We start from the raw sequence: 15,103 nt of genomic DNA, 5'->3' as shown, positions 1-15,103 counted from the left end.
CATGCAAGGGTAGAATAAAAACAAAGATAGTATCAACATATACAGTTCTTGCAGTTCAGCTGAAAAAATAATTGTACAATGAGAAATATTATATGAATCATGTAAATCTGAGTTTTATTTTCAATATATAAGAATTTAATATTTAAAAGAACCCCTCTGAGCCCCATTTTAAAATGAATAATCTAATCTGACAGTACAAATGATCAACTCCTAGAAATTATTTTATATGTAGGAATCTGATATATTAAAACAAATTAAATCAATGTAATATTGCTCTAATTTAAAAAAAAAACAAAAAAAAACAACACCCAGCTAATTAAAGAGGAACAAGTTAAGTGAAGAAAATGTGAAAGAAATTTTGACTTAATGTTTCTAATTAGCAAGGGCTTTCACATAGACTTAAAAGCAAATCTTCCTTTCCTGATTAATCAGAACATCACACAAAGAACTAGACTCTAATTGGTAATTCTTTCAGAGAGCTGGAAGGAACAGATGTGACAAACAGAAGAAGACATGTTCTCCATTGAAAATAATTGCAAGTGTTATAGCTTTATAGTGGTTACAGATATCTAGATAAATGGTGGCTTCTGTGCTTAAAGAGGAACACTTCTGAAAACTGATAAAGGCTATGTGGCCAGTGGAGTGGCAGAAATATTTTGCCCAAAAAATAAGCTCACTCTGCTCAAAATAACACTAAACTTCGCAAAGAGCTTTTTGTCAACTTAGATAGAAGGTGAAATATTGACTGAAGACTTTTGAAAGTGTCTAGAATTGTTCTTCTTTCTATTAATGATTCCCTAATTATCAGATATATTTCAATGTTTGCCATTAATTTAAATAGAAGAATTTTACAATACTGTAAGAATACCAATCTCTTCCTCCAAGATACAAAAAGGCACATCACTAATATGAAATGGATATGCCTAAATTAAATGAAGAGAAAAATGAAGGAAAAAATTGGGGACAGGACCCATAACAGCACTGCAATTAAAAAGATAAGGGAAGGAAATTCTCAGGAAAGAGAAATAAATCCTCTAGCCTCTTAGATGAGGGACTTGCGCTTGGAAGGAAAAAAAGATTAACATTAAAGGGTAGCAAATTGAGGGGATTTCAGAAGCTAATTCAAAAATACTGCATCAAAGATTTCTGAGTGCCAAATTGTAAGCATAAGTACACCAACTACTTTCAAAACAATTCTCTGAAATGCTGATACATAGGCTTTTTAAAAACATAGACATCAACTACATACACGTGGCATTTTAAAAACTCATGATTTTTCGTTCTGTATTACATTCTACCTTATATTTTGCTGTCTCATTTTACAAGTAAAATAATTTTATAATCAATAACAAAAAATATAAATATACTAAAGCCAAAATGATTACTCCACATTGTAGCATGTGTCAGTACTTCATTTCCTTTTATTGCCAAGTAATAATCTATAGTATGTATATACCACATTTTATTTATCTACTCATTAGCTTATATACATTTGCATTGTTTTTAGTTTTTGGCTACTCTGAATAATACTGCTATGCACATTCCCATATTCATATTGTTGTAAATATAGAAAATCTACTAAATAGCTTTATTAATGGAATGATGTAAATAGATCATATGGAGCCTGGATATCCAAAGGAGACAAGCCTGGTCTTTTGTAGGATCTGGAACGATTCCTCCCTCCCTGAGCATCCATTTATCACCTCCCTACCAACCTGTCAGCTTCACTCAAAGCTCCTCCTCCGCATCACCGTCACCCCCTCGGTTCGCACCATCATCTCACCTGGATTACTTAATAGCCTAAATGTGCCTCAGCCTCCAGCCTTGCCCTCCTCTAGTCCATTCAGCCCAGTGCAGGATACTCATTCTAAAATACAAGTTTCATCATTTTATTTCCCAGCATCAACTTTGTCAATGGACCCCCATGGTGATCAAGATTAAAGTAAAAATTCCTTAGCCAGTAAAAGACTCTAAGGTGACCAGGCCCCACTAACCTCTGCCATTGTGGTCTCTGACTACTTCTGTTGATGTAAAGGGACTAATTCCGTTAATTTTTCTCCCTCACCACTGGGCCTTTGTACATTCTGTCCTCTCAGCCTGGAACTGCCCCTCTCCCTGTGTTTTTCCCTCAGCCACAGAACTGCTTATCCTCTACCGTTTTATATGCCATCATCTCCATGATAATATAAGCTCCAAATGAGTAAAACATGTTTTTTTCATAGCTAGTGCATCCAGCACAATGAATGGCACAGAGTGAGCACTCAACACAGATTTGTGGCTTTGATAAGAAAATGCTAATTATTGGCATTTCTGGTATCTGAATAATTTCCATCAGCAGTTTTCTAAGCTCTCAGCTTGAAAAAAAAAATAGTTGAAGAAACACGAAACACACAAATGGTAGTCCTGGCTGCCTATCTCCGATAGAGGCAAACAACCCTCACTGTCAGGTCACATGGTTAGTTCCCAATGGAACTGACGCCCACCCTTCCACACAGCCCAGACTGGGACTAGGAACTACCCCAGGACACTGGGTAGGGCGGGTTCAAAAACAGGCGGGAAACAGAAGTCGGACCAATGAGTGGGTCCTGTCATTTTTGTTGGAGCTGACAGGAGAGTGCTCTCTTTAAAGAGAAACAGCGGCTGTTAACGTGATGTAAGCCAGAGCAGTCAGGACCTTCTCTGCTATCACGAGTCCTAATTGAAAAAGGGAGCCAACACAGAGGAAAGTGGAGACAAAAAAAGAGAGACGGTTCTGATGACATCATTACATCCTTCCATCCAGATGTGCCCAGAGCCAACTGCAGCCTTAAGCTCCCACTTAGGTGAGGAAGAAGGGTGGAGCCCGTTTTTCTGAATAAAGTGTCCATGAAATGTTACAAAACTGGGAATTAATCTAAGCTATATTTCTTTTGCTGGAGGGGGGAAAAATGTGGAATGAAGACATTATCTTTATCCTAAGTGAATTTTAGAGTATAATAGAAAGAACAAAATGACAAAGGAAAATCTGGTTTGAGTGCTAGTATCCATGCTATGCAACCCAGCAGACTCTTTTTCCTGCAGGAGGGTTTTGTATAACACCGTTGGTGGCTTCTCATTACACATGGGCATGTGCCTGGGCTCTGTGGAAAGAACGCGGCATCCGATACAGTTCCCTGCAGAGGGAGTGAAGGGGTATCAGCCACCCTGCCTATGGAAGCGCCTGAGGAGGACGCTAACGAAGCCTCATGAGCCGGCTATTAAAATAGAAGAAAAATGTATTAAAAATCTGGGTATGAAAGACGTTTCTGTAGTAACTTAGATCCCTGCTCTCGTCGGGATCACAAGCAGCTGCTGACACAGAAACACTATGCGTGGCCTCCAGGGGCTCAGGGAAAAGGCACATTAACTGCGAGAGGCTAGGGGACGGCTCCAGAAAAGATCTACACTCGGAAACTCCTCGCCACACTGGGCTTTCCTGATGGGGGCAGCAACAGTAACCACGCTGAACAGAATCAGAGTCCTGGGAGGAAAGAGAAGTGTGGCCTCTGCCCGGTGTCCTGCCTAACACCGCGGCCACAGCTGGGGACCAAGTGGCTTGAGCTGGGGACCAAGCGGCTTGACACGGGGGTATGTTTCCCAGCTACTCAGAGTCCGTTTTGAAGAAGCATTATGCATTAGAATCCTTACACCTGCAAACGGAGATTATACAATGAAACCACTATTGATCAGAATGCTCATGAGATGACAAGCTATGCTACCCCACTACCACCACCAAATTTGGTTCATTATTAATTATTCAAAGCACTCCTAAAAATGTGTGACCATAATCTCCTATTTTAGTAAATATAACATTATAAAGATGATTTTATATTTATTATTTAAGATCTTACATCCTTAGGACTATCATTCTGAATATTTGATGCTGATACAAATTGATGGAACTTTATAAGGAGTAGGTGATAATACAGAACGTCTACTCTAATCCCAACAAATGGTTAAGTGCATGCAAACACATCAAATTCTAACTTCCTCTCAGGATATTCTATTTAACATCAGTGTAAAGGGGAAATATAATTTAATTCAGCATCTCAGCATAGGGTTCATGTTAATACTGGTACAAGTTCATTATATACAACTAGATGCACACAGATTGATAATAAAGATTAATGAAAATATATTATCATGCACATATCAACAACTACAAAAACTTGTCCAATAAAGAACTGAACCAGCCAGTGTGGTTCAGTGGTTAAGCATCAACCTAAGGAGGTCACGGCTAGATTCCCAGTCAGGGCACATGCCTGGGTTGTGGGCTTGATCCCCATTAGGGAGTGTGAGGGAGGCAGCCGATTGATGATTCTCTCTTATCATTGATGTTCTCTCTCTCTCTCTCTCTCTCTCTCTCTCTCTCTCTCTCTCTCTCTCTCTCGCTCTCTCTCTCTCTCCCCCTTCTCTGAAATCAATATATATATATGTATGTATTTTAAAAAGGATTCCACAGGTGGCAGGATAACTACTGTCATCCCTAATAACACTGCCAGCAGCCAGTTCTGGGTCTGGTATAATAATGAAGCCATGTGATGGGATCTTTCTGGTGTGCAGTGACTATTCAGAGTGATCAGTGTCTGGTTTTCTAATGTACTCACTGTGCGCAAGTGTGCAAGTTTGTGTGTGAAGGATGATTATTTGGTTGTTACTCAGAAAAAAAGTTTTGCCTCTACCCTCTGGCAGTATAAGTTAAGATGTTTAAGTAACAAAATGGATGAGAAATAGCAGGAGAAAGAAAAAAGAGGAGTTGAGTACCTGGCCTAGGCAATGGGGGGAGCTCAGTTGAGTTGTAGACCTAACATTTTCAGAAATGTAGTTCAACCTGGACTCGGAACAGGATTTGGAGATGAGGACTAGAAACAGATGATGAGGAGAGGGAGGAGAATGAGGAAGATAAAAGCTAATTTTAAAAAACAATTTCTCAAGTGATAGGCACTGTTCTAAGTGCTTTAGGTGAATTATCTCAATACAAGAAAACCACATACTAGAAGAACAGATGTTGTAGGGAGGTAGGGAAGTGGAAATTGAAGCAGAAGAGTAGATTGGAGTTAAGTGTTATCAAGAATAAAAGGGCCTCTCGGTGGGCTGACTTTAGATGTTCAATAAAACTGGACCTTTTCTATTCTTTCTGTTCAATGTACCTGCAACTACTTGTAAAAAGGCATCTTCTTATAATATCCTTACATTTGTAATATTTTTGTAATACTTTTTATATCATCAAACTTAACCACTTTTTATACTTCATCAACTAGAGGTACTTGTTTTCAGTTAGAGAATATACTAGATATAACTTCTTAAACTCAAGTAGGTAAATTAAAATCAGTAAGAATGTACTTAGTGCTTTGTATAAACCCATGCATTATACAAAGCACCAAGGAGGGAAATTTACAATATAGTTGGACTAGATTTGGAATGTAGCCACCATTAACAGCCCACATTCTCAAGACACCTTCAACTAAAATTGAAACCAGCAGTTATTTTTCTGTCTTTGTGCCATTTGAGTCTCATCAATAAAAGATATCCTTATTTCTGTGTTTCGTTTCTAGCTATTCCTTTTGTAATGTCTTAGAACACGGCATAGCAAGATAACCACAAGGTCAAGAGTGTCAAGAGAAGGACAGGAGTGGGCCCAGTGTCCATCACCCTTCTCACACTGTGCACCTACTACAATGCATTCCTTTATATGTGTTAATACATTACTTTGTAATCACATTTATGTAACTTAATGTCTATCTGCCATTTCCCTTACCACCCTGTGAGACGTGGGTGGAACCAAGGCCACACACATTGCTTCTGTCCACCTTACACATCCCTGCTTTACTGTGTGCAGAGTAACTGCTCTCCAGTGAATGTAAACTAAGTGGAAAAAGACTGTCGGTTGGTTGGAGAATGAAAAACAAATCAGGGATTTCACCTAATCAAAAAGTGCCATTTTCATCAATAGAGGAAGCCCTATGCTATACTAGAAAGAGAAGAGATTTGGGAAATATATAGTCCCAGGTTCAAATTCTAGAGCTGCCCACCTGTCTATATGACTTTGGTTAATTCCTATGAGCCTCAGTGTTTTCATCTATAAAATGGGAATAATTTCTCTCTCCCAAGCTGATATTAAGAATTTGATTAAATAAAATATATTTTAAGAACAAGAAGAAAGCAGGTTTGTAAGAAGAGCTTCCTTCTTAAAACTGCTTTATATTTTGATTCATAAAAATATTATTCCCACATTGTATTTTAAAAGAATTTGTCAAGAGCAGGTGGAGCGCTGGTAGAGGTAGAGACAGAGGGGCTGCCATGGCTTGGCCTCTGGGTCCAGAGCACCAATTCCTACCTCTCCCCTCCTTGCCCCTTTTGCCTTTGCTGGAGCCCCTGCCTGGCCAGCCTCCCCTACCGGTCCAGTTGGGATTGGGGCATTAGCTGCCTAGGGTCCCAGGGCCTGGCCCGAGCCCTCCTCACCCTTCTATGCATGGGGCTCCTCCCCTTCGGTACCACCTGAGTCTGTCCCTGAAGAGCATAGTGGAGACCCTCGGCTGAACCCAACAGGCCCGCTGCCTGGAGCTGCAGCTGCAGCATGTCTCCATCACAGTCAAGATAATCTGCACCCCCCAGGGCTTTCACCTGGAACGTGGCTCTCCAGGATGAGGGAACAGACATTGTCTTCCCTGACAGCCCAGATGCCCGGGTAAATGCCTACAAGAGAGCCTGGGCCCCGCCTCCGGGTCACCAACTCCCCTGCGGAGCACAGCCACCCAGCCCTGTCCTGCACGGTGGCTGAGTTTGATGCTTTCCTGGCCAGTGGGCTGAGGTGGCTCCGCCACGAGGACGATGACCACTATGTAAACGCAAGGGCGCTTCTGAAGCTGCTAAAAGCCTTCCATGGACCCGTGATGTCTACAGAGGCTGGCCCAGCCTGAACTGGCCCATCCACGCTTCTGAGCCACGGCCCCATAATCGCCCGAGGCTGGTACAGTTCTGGTTCGGCTTTGAAAATGGCCTTGTAGGCCAGCATCTCCACTTTGTGGACTCATCTGGCTGCCTGATGACTGTACTGTGGGCTACATAATTGAGTGGCGACCTGCAGCCAGGCCCCTCCTCCACTCCCACCTGGAGACCCTGTGGCTGCTGGTGCTGCCCAGCTCCTGGAGCAGGTCACCCTCAGCTGTGGCCTTTGAGGGGCAGGCAGCAGCTCAATGTCATTTTGTCTCCTCTACCTGCACACCCCCTGGCAGCTGGGAATGAAGTGAATTTGAGATTGTAAGTAATTAAAACCTCTTTTTGATTTTTATGGTACATAATGTTAATTATTATCACCCCAAACTATAAGCAGCTAAAAGCACTTAAGACAGTGGGTCTCAATCTTGGCTGCACATTAGAATCACCTGGGAATCTCTTTTAAATCCTGATTTCTGGGCCTCATCCTCCGGAAACTCTGTTTCTTTGTTACTAATGTTGTGGCCTCACCCCATAACAAAGAAACAGAATTTCTGGAGGATGAGGCCCAGAAATCAGCATTTTAAAAAGATTCCCAGCCCTAACTGGTTTGGCTCAGTGGATAGAGCATTGGCCTGTGGCCTGAAGGGTCCCGGGTTCGATTTCAGTCAAGGGCATGTACCTTGGTTGTGGGCACATCCCCAGTGGGCGGTGTGCCGGAGGCAGCTGAAAATGTCTCTCTCTCATCGATGTTTCTAACTCTCTATTCCTCTCCTTCTCCCTTCCTCTCTTAAAAAATCAATAAAATATATTGAAAAGAAAAGAAAAAGAAAATGTATTTGTAAGTTAAAAAAAAAAAAAAAGATTCCCAGGTGATTCTAATGTGCAGCCAAGGTTGTGAACCACTGACTTAAGAGCTCTGAGAGCAGCTGTAATTCCCTTGATGTTAAAAAAAAAAAAAAGTGGGCAAAATTTGAGAGGGAGGGTGGCCTAATTTTTTAACATTTTGTAGAATGTAAATGCCATGTCTGTTAATTTAGGTCATGACTATCTGAAATATAGTCAACATGAAATAGAAACTGTACTTCCAATATAAATTAAGCTTTTAAAAAAGTAATTGAAATAATTCTCTAGTCACTCTCAGAAATGTAGAAATATAATTTTTTCTAAATAAAAAATTTGCTTTTGAATTGAACATTTTCTTTTCTTTGTGTGAAAGTGTCTTAGGACTTCTTATTATGGGAATTCCAGAAAATGCCTTTTAAAGATTTAATTGAGTAAAACGCCTAAAATTATTTTTAAAGAGGGGAACTTTTAAGTGAAAAAGAAAGTGGGCTGGCCCCCTTTTCCATCCTTCAAAACAACATAACTAATGTTAACATCTGAACACATCCCATTGAATGAATTACATATGTAACCTTGTTTGAAGTAAAAAACAGCTTACCATCACTTCTGTGACCTGCATTTTCCTGTTTAACCAATCAGACAGTCACTTCTGAGAGGATACACAATTCAGCAACTTCATGGGCTTTGTTTTGCTGGTACCCATATGAGAAGGGGCCGCAACCCTCATGGGAGGGAGGGGTCGCAAGCTCAATACTAAGCCTTGCCATGTCCTTACCCACACTTAGGTTAGCTTGAAACTTTATTTTGATACTAGTGGCCCAGTGCACGAAATTCGTGCACATCAAAAGGGAATTAATTAGAGGAAATATTTTAATATTGCTATTTGCCCTTTCTCTATAATAGAAGTGTCAGAGATGAAAGAAAATTAGTAAAATGTGTATGAAAATCTCCCTCCTGTCAGAGTCTGGGGTGCGCTGTGGGACCCAGAGTCAAGTCCCCACCCACCCATGTGCACCTCGAAATCACACGAGACCCAGACCTGGCCAGCCTCACCCCTGTCAAGCCCCACAGGGTGGGGGACATGGCCTCAGGTCCCCTGGCCCCAGCGCAGGGGGTGCGACCTCAGGTCCCCTGGCCCCGGCATGGGGGCAGAGGGCACAGCTTCAGGTCCCCTGGCCCTGGCGTGGGGGGTGCGGCCTCAGGTCCCCTGGCCCTAGACCTGGACCTGAGGCAGGGGGCGTGGCCTCAGGTCCCCCCACCCGGCCTCAGGTTCCCTGGCCCCAGCACTGGGGGTGCAGCCTCAGGTCCTCCAGCCCCGGCGCTGTGGCCTCAGGTCCCCTGGCCCTGGTGCGAGGGCGCGAGGGCATGACAACCATTTGCATATTAGCTCTTTATTATATAGGATTATTAAATGTAGGAGCGGTCTGCTTTTATGTTTTAGGAGAAGAAACTCTGATAGGCAAAACGTTACCAATGACAGACTGGGTCTGGGTCCCAATTCTGCCTCTAACTAGCTAATTAAATGAGGTGCACATCCCTGGGCAAGTCGCTGAACATCCAGTCCTTCCTTGCCCCATTTCTAAAATGAGATAATAATAGCAGCTACGTAATAGATTTTCTCTTTCTTTCTTTTCCGTTTTTCTTGTGTGTGTGTGTGTGTGTGTGTGTATGAGGATTATGTGGATTATTATGAGAAGAGCTTAGAACACTACCTGGTAAGGACAATATACACACTAGCAATTATAAATGATCTTTCAGTTCTAAGAACTTTCCATTTGTACTATGATTGAAACAGGATTTTTGTGGATAATACTTGGTTCTACATTCATGTCTCTGTTTTAAAACCACTCTGCTGATTGGTCCATAATCATGATTATCAATCTTTAGTAATATAGTAATGTTATTTTAAATAAAACAAATTTATATATTTAATGACATATTGACGCAGAAAAGTTATATGTACATAGATGGGCAGCTATATAATGTTAAAAATGTTCTGTGAATAAAACAACAAAAAAACAAAACATGTTGCTCTATATAATGAAAAAAATATTAATGAAGTAGGATGCTTCTAACTCACTTTCCTTCACATCCTGATATACATCTTTTGAGTACTCTCTTCTAACAAAGCTGATTTTGTAGTATCTGATGGGATCAGTTAATCAAAACTCTCCTTTTCTGAGATCAGAATCATTTTTCACTTAACTAGAAAGAAGGCAGCACAAAATGTCTTTGCAATTGTTACAAGATCCAATTAAAAGCAGATGAGTTGGAAGACACAAAGTTTTATTTCACTTTATACATTATAGCCCAGTATATAAAATGCTTTGAAAACAAAAAGCGGTTTATTCTCAACTTCAAATCAAAGAGGACTTAGACACTATCAGAACTCACCTCACATTCTGATACAAAGAATTCAGTCAAAGTTTAAACTGATACAACACAGGTAAAAGCCAAGAACCATGTCTTGCCAAAGTAATGGTAAATGTTTGTTTTTCCTTCTCTCTCTACCCCTCAAGTTAACCTGCATTTCTCTCCGTTTTAAGACATCGTGGAAACCTTAACCACCTCAGGAACCTCACTGTGGTATCTGAACAAATGACCAGGTATATTACTTTCTCAATCAGCTCTTGAAAGTTAGTAGGAAATAGGACCCTTGACTTCAGTAAAAACTATGACTTAATTAAAAGGAGCACTGAAGTAGAAATAGCACAGCAAGCCAAAGATATCACATTTATCAGGATAAATAAATAGTACATAAATGTCTCTTCTTTTCTGTCTCTAAAATGGTTAAGGCTCAATAAGAAGTAAGTGTACGGCTCCTGATGCGGCAGCCCGAGCCCAGCGACTCTAGGCAGCCTCCGCCAGAATGTCTGTGGGGATCGTGGCCAGTGAGCTCTGGGGCTGAACAGCTTTAGTGATGAGCCACTATGGTAAAAGCAGAATTTAAAATTTTTTTTTTCCTTTTAAAAATAAGGTGGAAAAAGTAAGATGGGAAATTGGTAAATATAGTGAGCATACATTATAGTTTAAAGCAATATGCATTGGCATTTAGGATATATTAAAACAAAAATAAATTTAAAAAGACAACAGTGGTATTTTACAAAAGGCTATCATTTTATATCTTCAAAAGATACTTTAAAGAGAAAGTTTGAACCTGACCTTGGCACATAATATAAATATGTCAGTGAACAAGTTCAAAGAAGTAATAACTTAAGTGTTAAGACAATAAAGATTTTATGAAACTTTGTGGCTATTTTGAGGCAGTAGCAACATTAAACACTAAACTTATACATTAGAGAAAATGTAAATGTTCCACAGCATCTAGTTTCAAGGAAAACCTAAAATCTAGGTTCCACTGGGCTAATAAAACACAATCTACTATTGCTTATTGATAAGACACATGAAACCAGCCTAATCTGTTTCAAGTCAAAGGAATTTTGTTTTCCGTTCTATTCAAATATAATAACTAGCATGAGTAACCACCATATGGTTCTCAAAATACATTAGTTCAAAACTATCTTCTATTTCCAACTCTATCTTATAACGCAGAAAACAGAGGTTTATTTTCTGGACTGTAATAAAACTGCCATATAAAGGAATTTGAAATCTAGATCAAATAGCTTTTTTAATGACTAAGAATTGAAAGGAACTGAAAGATCAACTGTTTCCTTTTGGCCTCTGCTCTGTCCTAATTTAAGCCACCAGTTCAATAGCTGTGACATAGCTGTTTTTTTTAAAAGATATTCTTTTATATTTTAGGTAAAGACAAACATCTCAGTACTCATCGAGGCACTGGTAGGGCTTTTATAAGCTTCCCCACACCTCTCTCCACTGAGGTGCATGCTGGCCTATCACACTCCTGTGTCTTAGTCCTTTTCACCCCTCCAGGAGAAACGATAAAACTCTGCTCCAATTCTCTGATATGGATGGGCAACAAATGGTCAGTCCTTTGGCAGAGGCCAGAAAATTTCATTTCAAGAGTATGACTTCCGCTTATGAAATTTATGTCACTGGCAGACACTAAAAAAGCCAAAACTGTTGGTTAAAAAAAAATCAAAGTTCTCAAATTCTATGAATTCTAAATCATTTCAGTATTTTTCAATACTTTAAAAAGCAGTGAAGGCAAACAAATCTATAGACTCCGGCACCACAAAAATCAACCTCTCATGGAGACATGTGTTCAAGAGATCCTCCAAAACTGGACCACATACATTTATAGCATATGGTCAAATTCCACAGAGCCACTGTGAAATGCTGTATACTTCTTACTCTCCCTTTGCTCTTTTGGATGTGAAGGCAGAACTGTGACTAGGCCAAAAAAAACACATTTCCATTGATTGTAGACACCCATGAATCATTCATGAAGTAGCAAACAGTGCTTAGACAACCTAATGCATGGAATTAGGTTAAAGTCACAATTTGCAAAATTTACTGTTAATGTCTCTGGTTTCCTCCCCATTTTTTCTGTCTCAAGGAAGCAACACAAGCCCCAATGGAAACCTCTATATGCTAATGCCAAAGAACAACGAGGGTGAGGGGTTGGTGGAGGCATAACCTACTTAATTAATTTTATAGATATGGACAATTTTATAAATAAGCGCTTAATTTATCCCTGACGACTAGATGTTGTAAAACTAGTGGAGACTCACATAAATGATTTGAACTTCAAAAATAAACTCTGAGGTGTTTAATGGAAACAGCCTGATTTTATTTGCTATTTTAACTGTAAGGGGATTCTGGCAAGGTCAACAGACTCAAATTCAACACCTGCCTAGAAAATAACATATACATTCTGCCACTTTCCTTCCAGAGTGAAAGTGAATGGGATAGTTTAAAATCCTACTAATTGACCCCAGATCAAATGCCATATATTTCTAAAGTTTCTATAGTGTCACTTATGTGAAATTCTGCTCATCAGAGGCCTTCTCCTTAAAGCTAGCAACTCTACCATCCAGATGAGTCAAATACACAAATTTGAACCAAAATCCAAAGGCCACTAACAAGAAAGCAGGAGAACACACATTCTCTTAATGTTCAAACATGCCCCCTTCACACTCCCATGCACACATACTCCTGTCCTCCGGTGCACAAGAATGGGGCTGAGAAGAGAGAGCCCACTCTGTCCCAGCAATACCTCCTCAAAGACACGCTAATTCAGAAGACCTATACAAGGTATAGACGGGTAATGGTTTTCATTTTAATTATTTCCAAAGAATATCAGCTATGCCAACAGAGAAGTCACACTCAGAAACTTCTAAGTAAAGAAACAAGTGGTGATTTCACAGAAAAATAGCTCTCACCTGAAACTCAACTTTTATAATCTAAGAAGCATCCTTTTAGATTTTATTTTAAAAAGTGGTTTTTATTGCTGTCTGTAAATCTAAATTTTGCTGTTCCAGAATTTGGATTAACCAGAAAAAGCAGGTTCTCTCATATTTCTGATATACTGTTCAGCAATGCACTATGCTCACTAACATCACTGCTCGTGGGTACCCGTGGAAACAAACATTTATTTACAACAGACAGCTTTTCTTGTTGCCTTAATCTCCACTTGTATGAAATAGATTAGTAGGAACAGATGTATAATTTAGAAATCAATGCTCATTTTTTTTTTCTTTAAAAATCAGAAAGCCAAGCTTCAGTATAAAAATACTGAGCAAGGAAATACGGAGCAAAACTTTCATTACCACTCCTTCCAGTTTATATTTTTTGGTAATTATTCTGTATATTTCCCACAAGCCTCAGCATAGGCTAACACAATATAATAAATACTAGAGGCCCAGTGCACAAAATTCACGCACGGGTAGGGTCCCTAGGCCTGGCTGGCAATCAGGGCCGATCAGGGCCTTCCAGCTGCTGGTTGGGGCCCTCCTTCCCCCAGCTGCCAGCTGGGGCCTTCCTTTGTTCTGTGCCATCCCCTGGTGGTCAGTGCACATCATAGCAAGCGGTTGAACACCCGGTCGGTGGAACTCCTGCCCAAGGGGACAATTTGCATATTAGGCTTTTATTATATACGCTTTCTCAAAGGAAGGAGAGTCAGAAAGAAAAAGGGATGACTTCAGGGTAAAGGGAAGGAGGAAAGTGAAAGGAGGGTCAATGGTGCTGAATATATTTCCCTTTGTGGTGAAAACTAGGTCAATCTGTTTACACTAATGTGTGCATAAAAAAGGGAGGAAAACAGAATAGTAAAAGTGCTTTAAAAACTGGGCTGTCATACAAATAGTTTCCAACTGATGGCTTTGGGTCAGTAACACTCATTGGGAGATAATTTCAACCCACCAGGAAGCTTCTTGGTTCTGAGTCCAGCAGCCCATCCACCAGCGAAGAGCAGAGAAGTCTGCACAGGGGGAGTAGGATTGGGATTCTAGTTTGAAGAGTTAAACAATAGGGGGCGTTTTGCCAACTGTTAAAATATTTGTTATTTCCCCATGACAGCCTACCATGTGGACGTTTGAAAAAAATTACAACAAAAGTAGCAATATAATTAAATGTCAGCAGATTTTGCCTAAAGCAAAAGAGACATGTAAATATTGTAATTTTTTAGTAGATCAACACTGATTTTCAGTGGACAGTGCTCAAAGCCTCAGATCTGTAGCTCAAATCAAGCTGCCTGGGGATTCAAAATACAACAACTATTTTAGGGTCGGTGGGTTGCTGCTGTTGCAGGTGTGCCCTGGGACTGACTTGCCATCGCTGCCATACCCTCCCCCTCCCCCTAGTCTGGGACCCGGCCCAAGAAAAACAAAAAACAAAATACAACAAATATTCATTTCAAATGTACTTACAACCACGTCAGGTCCAATATAGACATAATTTCTTCTGTCTTTCATATGGTTAATATAATTTTTGCTATTTAGTATATAACAACAAAATGTACTAGCATCACAAGAAGTATATTATGCTCTGTTGTACTTTGGCGAACTTCGCTCTCCATAAGTTAGTGCTGGGCTCTCCCTAGTATGTGTGTACAATTCTTCCTCCACCCCAAATCTTCCAGTGTACAGAAAGTAAACTTATAAACTCAAAGTATATATGAATCCACGGTGAATTCAGTTTTCCATAGTGAAGGGGAAAAATCACATTTCAAGGCTACATTGTCAAACACTTATCTAACGCTTGCTCCTGTTTTGACTATCAATTCTAAGAAAAGTTTATTGGCTAACTTTAAAAATGCTTAAAATGTGAGACTGGAATGGAAATACTGATGTAGCTATAGATTAAGAAGCATGATTTGGTCTGTTAAATAAATTTTTTCTTTTTAATTCAAACTACAGAAGCCCCTTCCCATACACTCAAATCT

The 15,103-nt window shown here is 40.0% G+C and overlaps 1 protein-coding gene and 2 pseudogenes across 13 annotated transcripts in view; 1 reads left to right on the top strand and 2 right to left on the bottom strand.

The window, feature by feature from the left end:
- The window catches only part of LOC132220115 (acyl carrier protein, mitochondrial-like), a 40,033-nt pseudogene extending 33,355 nt beyond the window's left edge, over positions 1-6,678 (bottom strand).
- NCOA2 (nuclear receptor coactivator 2) overlaps positions 1-15,103 on the bottom strand; it is a 273,087-nt gene that overhangs the window by 154,432 nt on the left and 103,552 nt on the right. The window lies entirely within an intron of this gene.
- On the top strand, positions 6,711-7,196 carry LOC132220114 (beta-1,3-N-acetylglucosaminyltransferase manic fringe-like; annotated as a pseudogene).

The sequence above is a fragment of the Myotis daubentonii genome, chromosome 17 (genome assembly GCF_963259705.1).
Source record: "Myotis daubentonii chromosome 17, mMyoDau2.1, whole genome shotgun sequence".
Classification (NCBI taxonomy): domain Eukaryota; kingdom Metazoa; phylum Chordata; class Mammalia; order Chiroptera; family Vespertilionidae; genus Myotis; species Myotis daubentonii.
The sequence above is the reverse complement of the archived record's forward strand: the minus strand, read 5'-3'. Positions and strand labels throughout refer to the sequence as shown.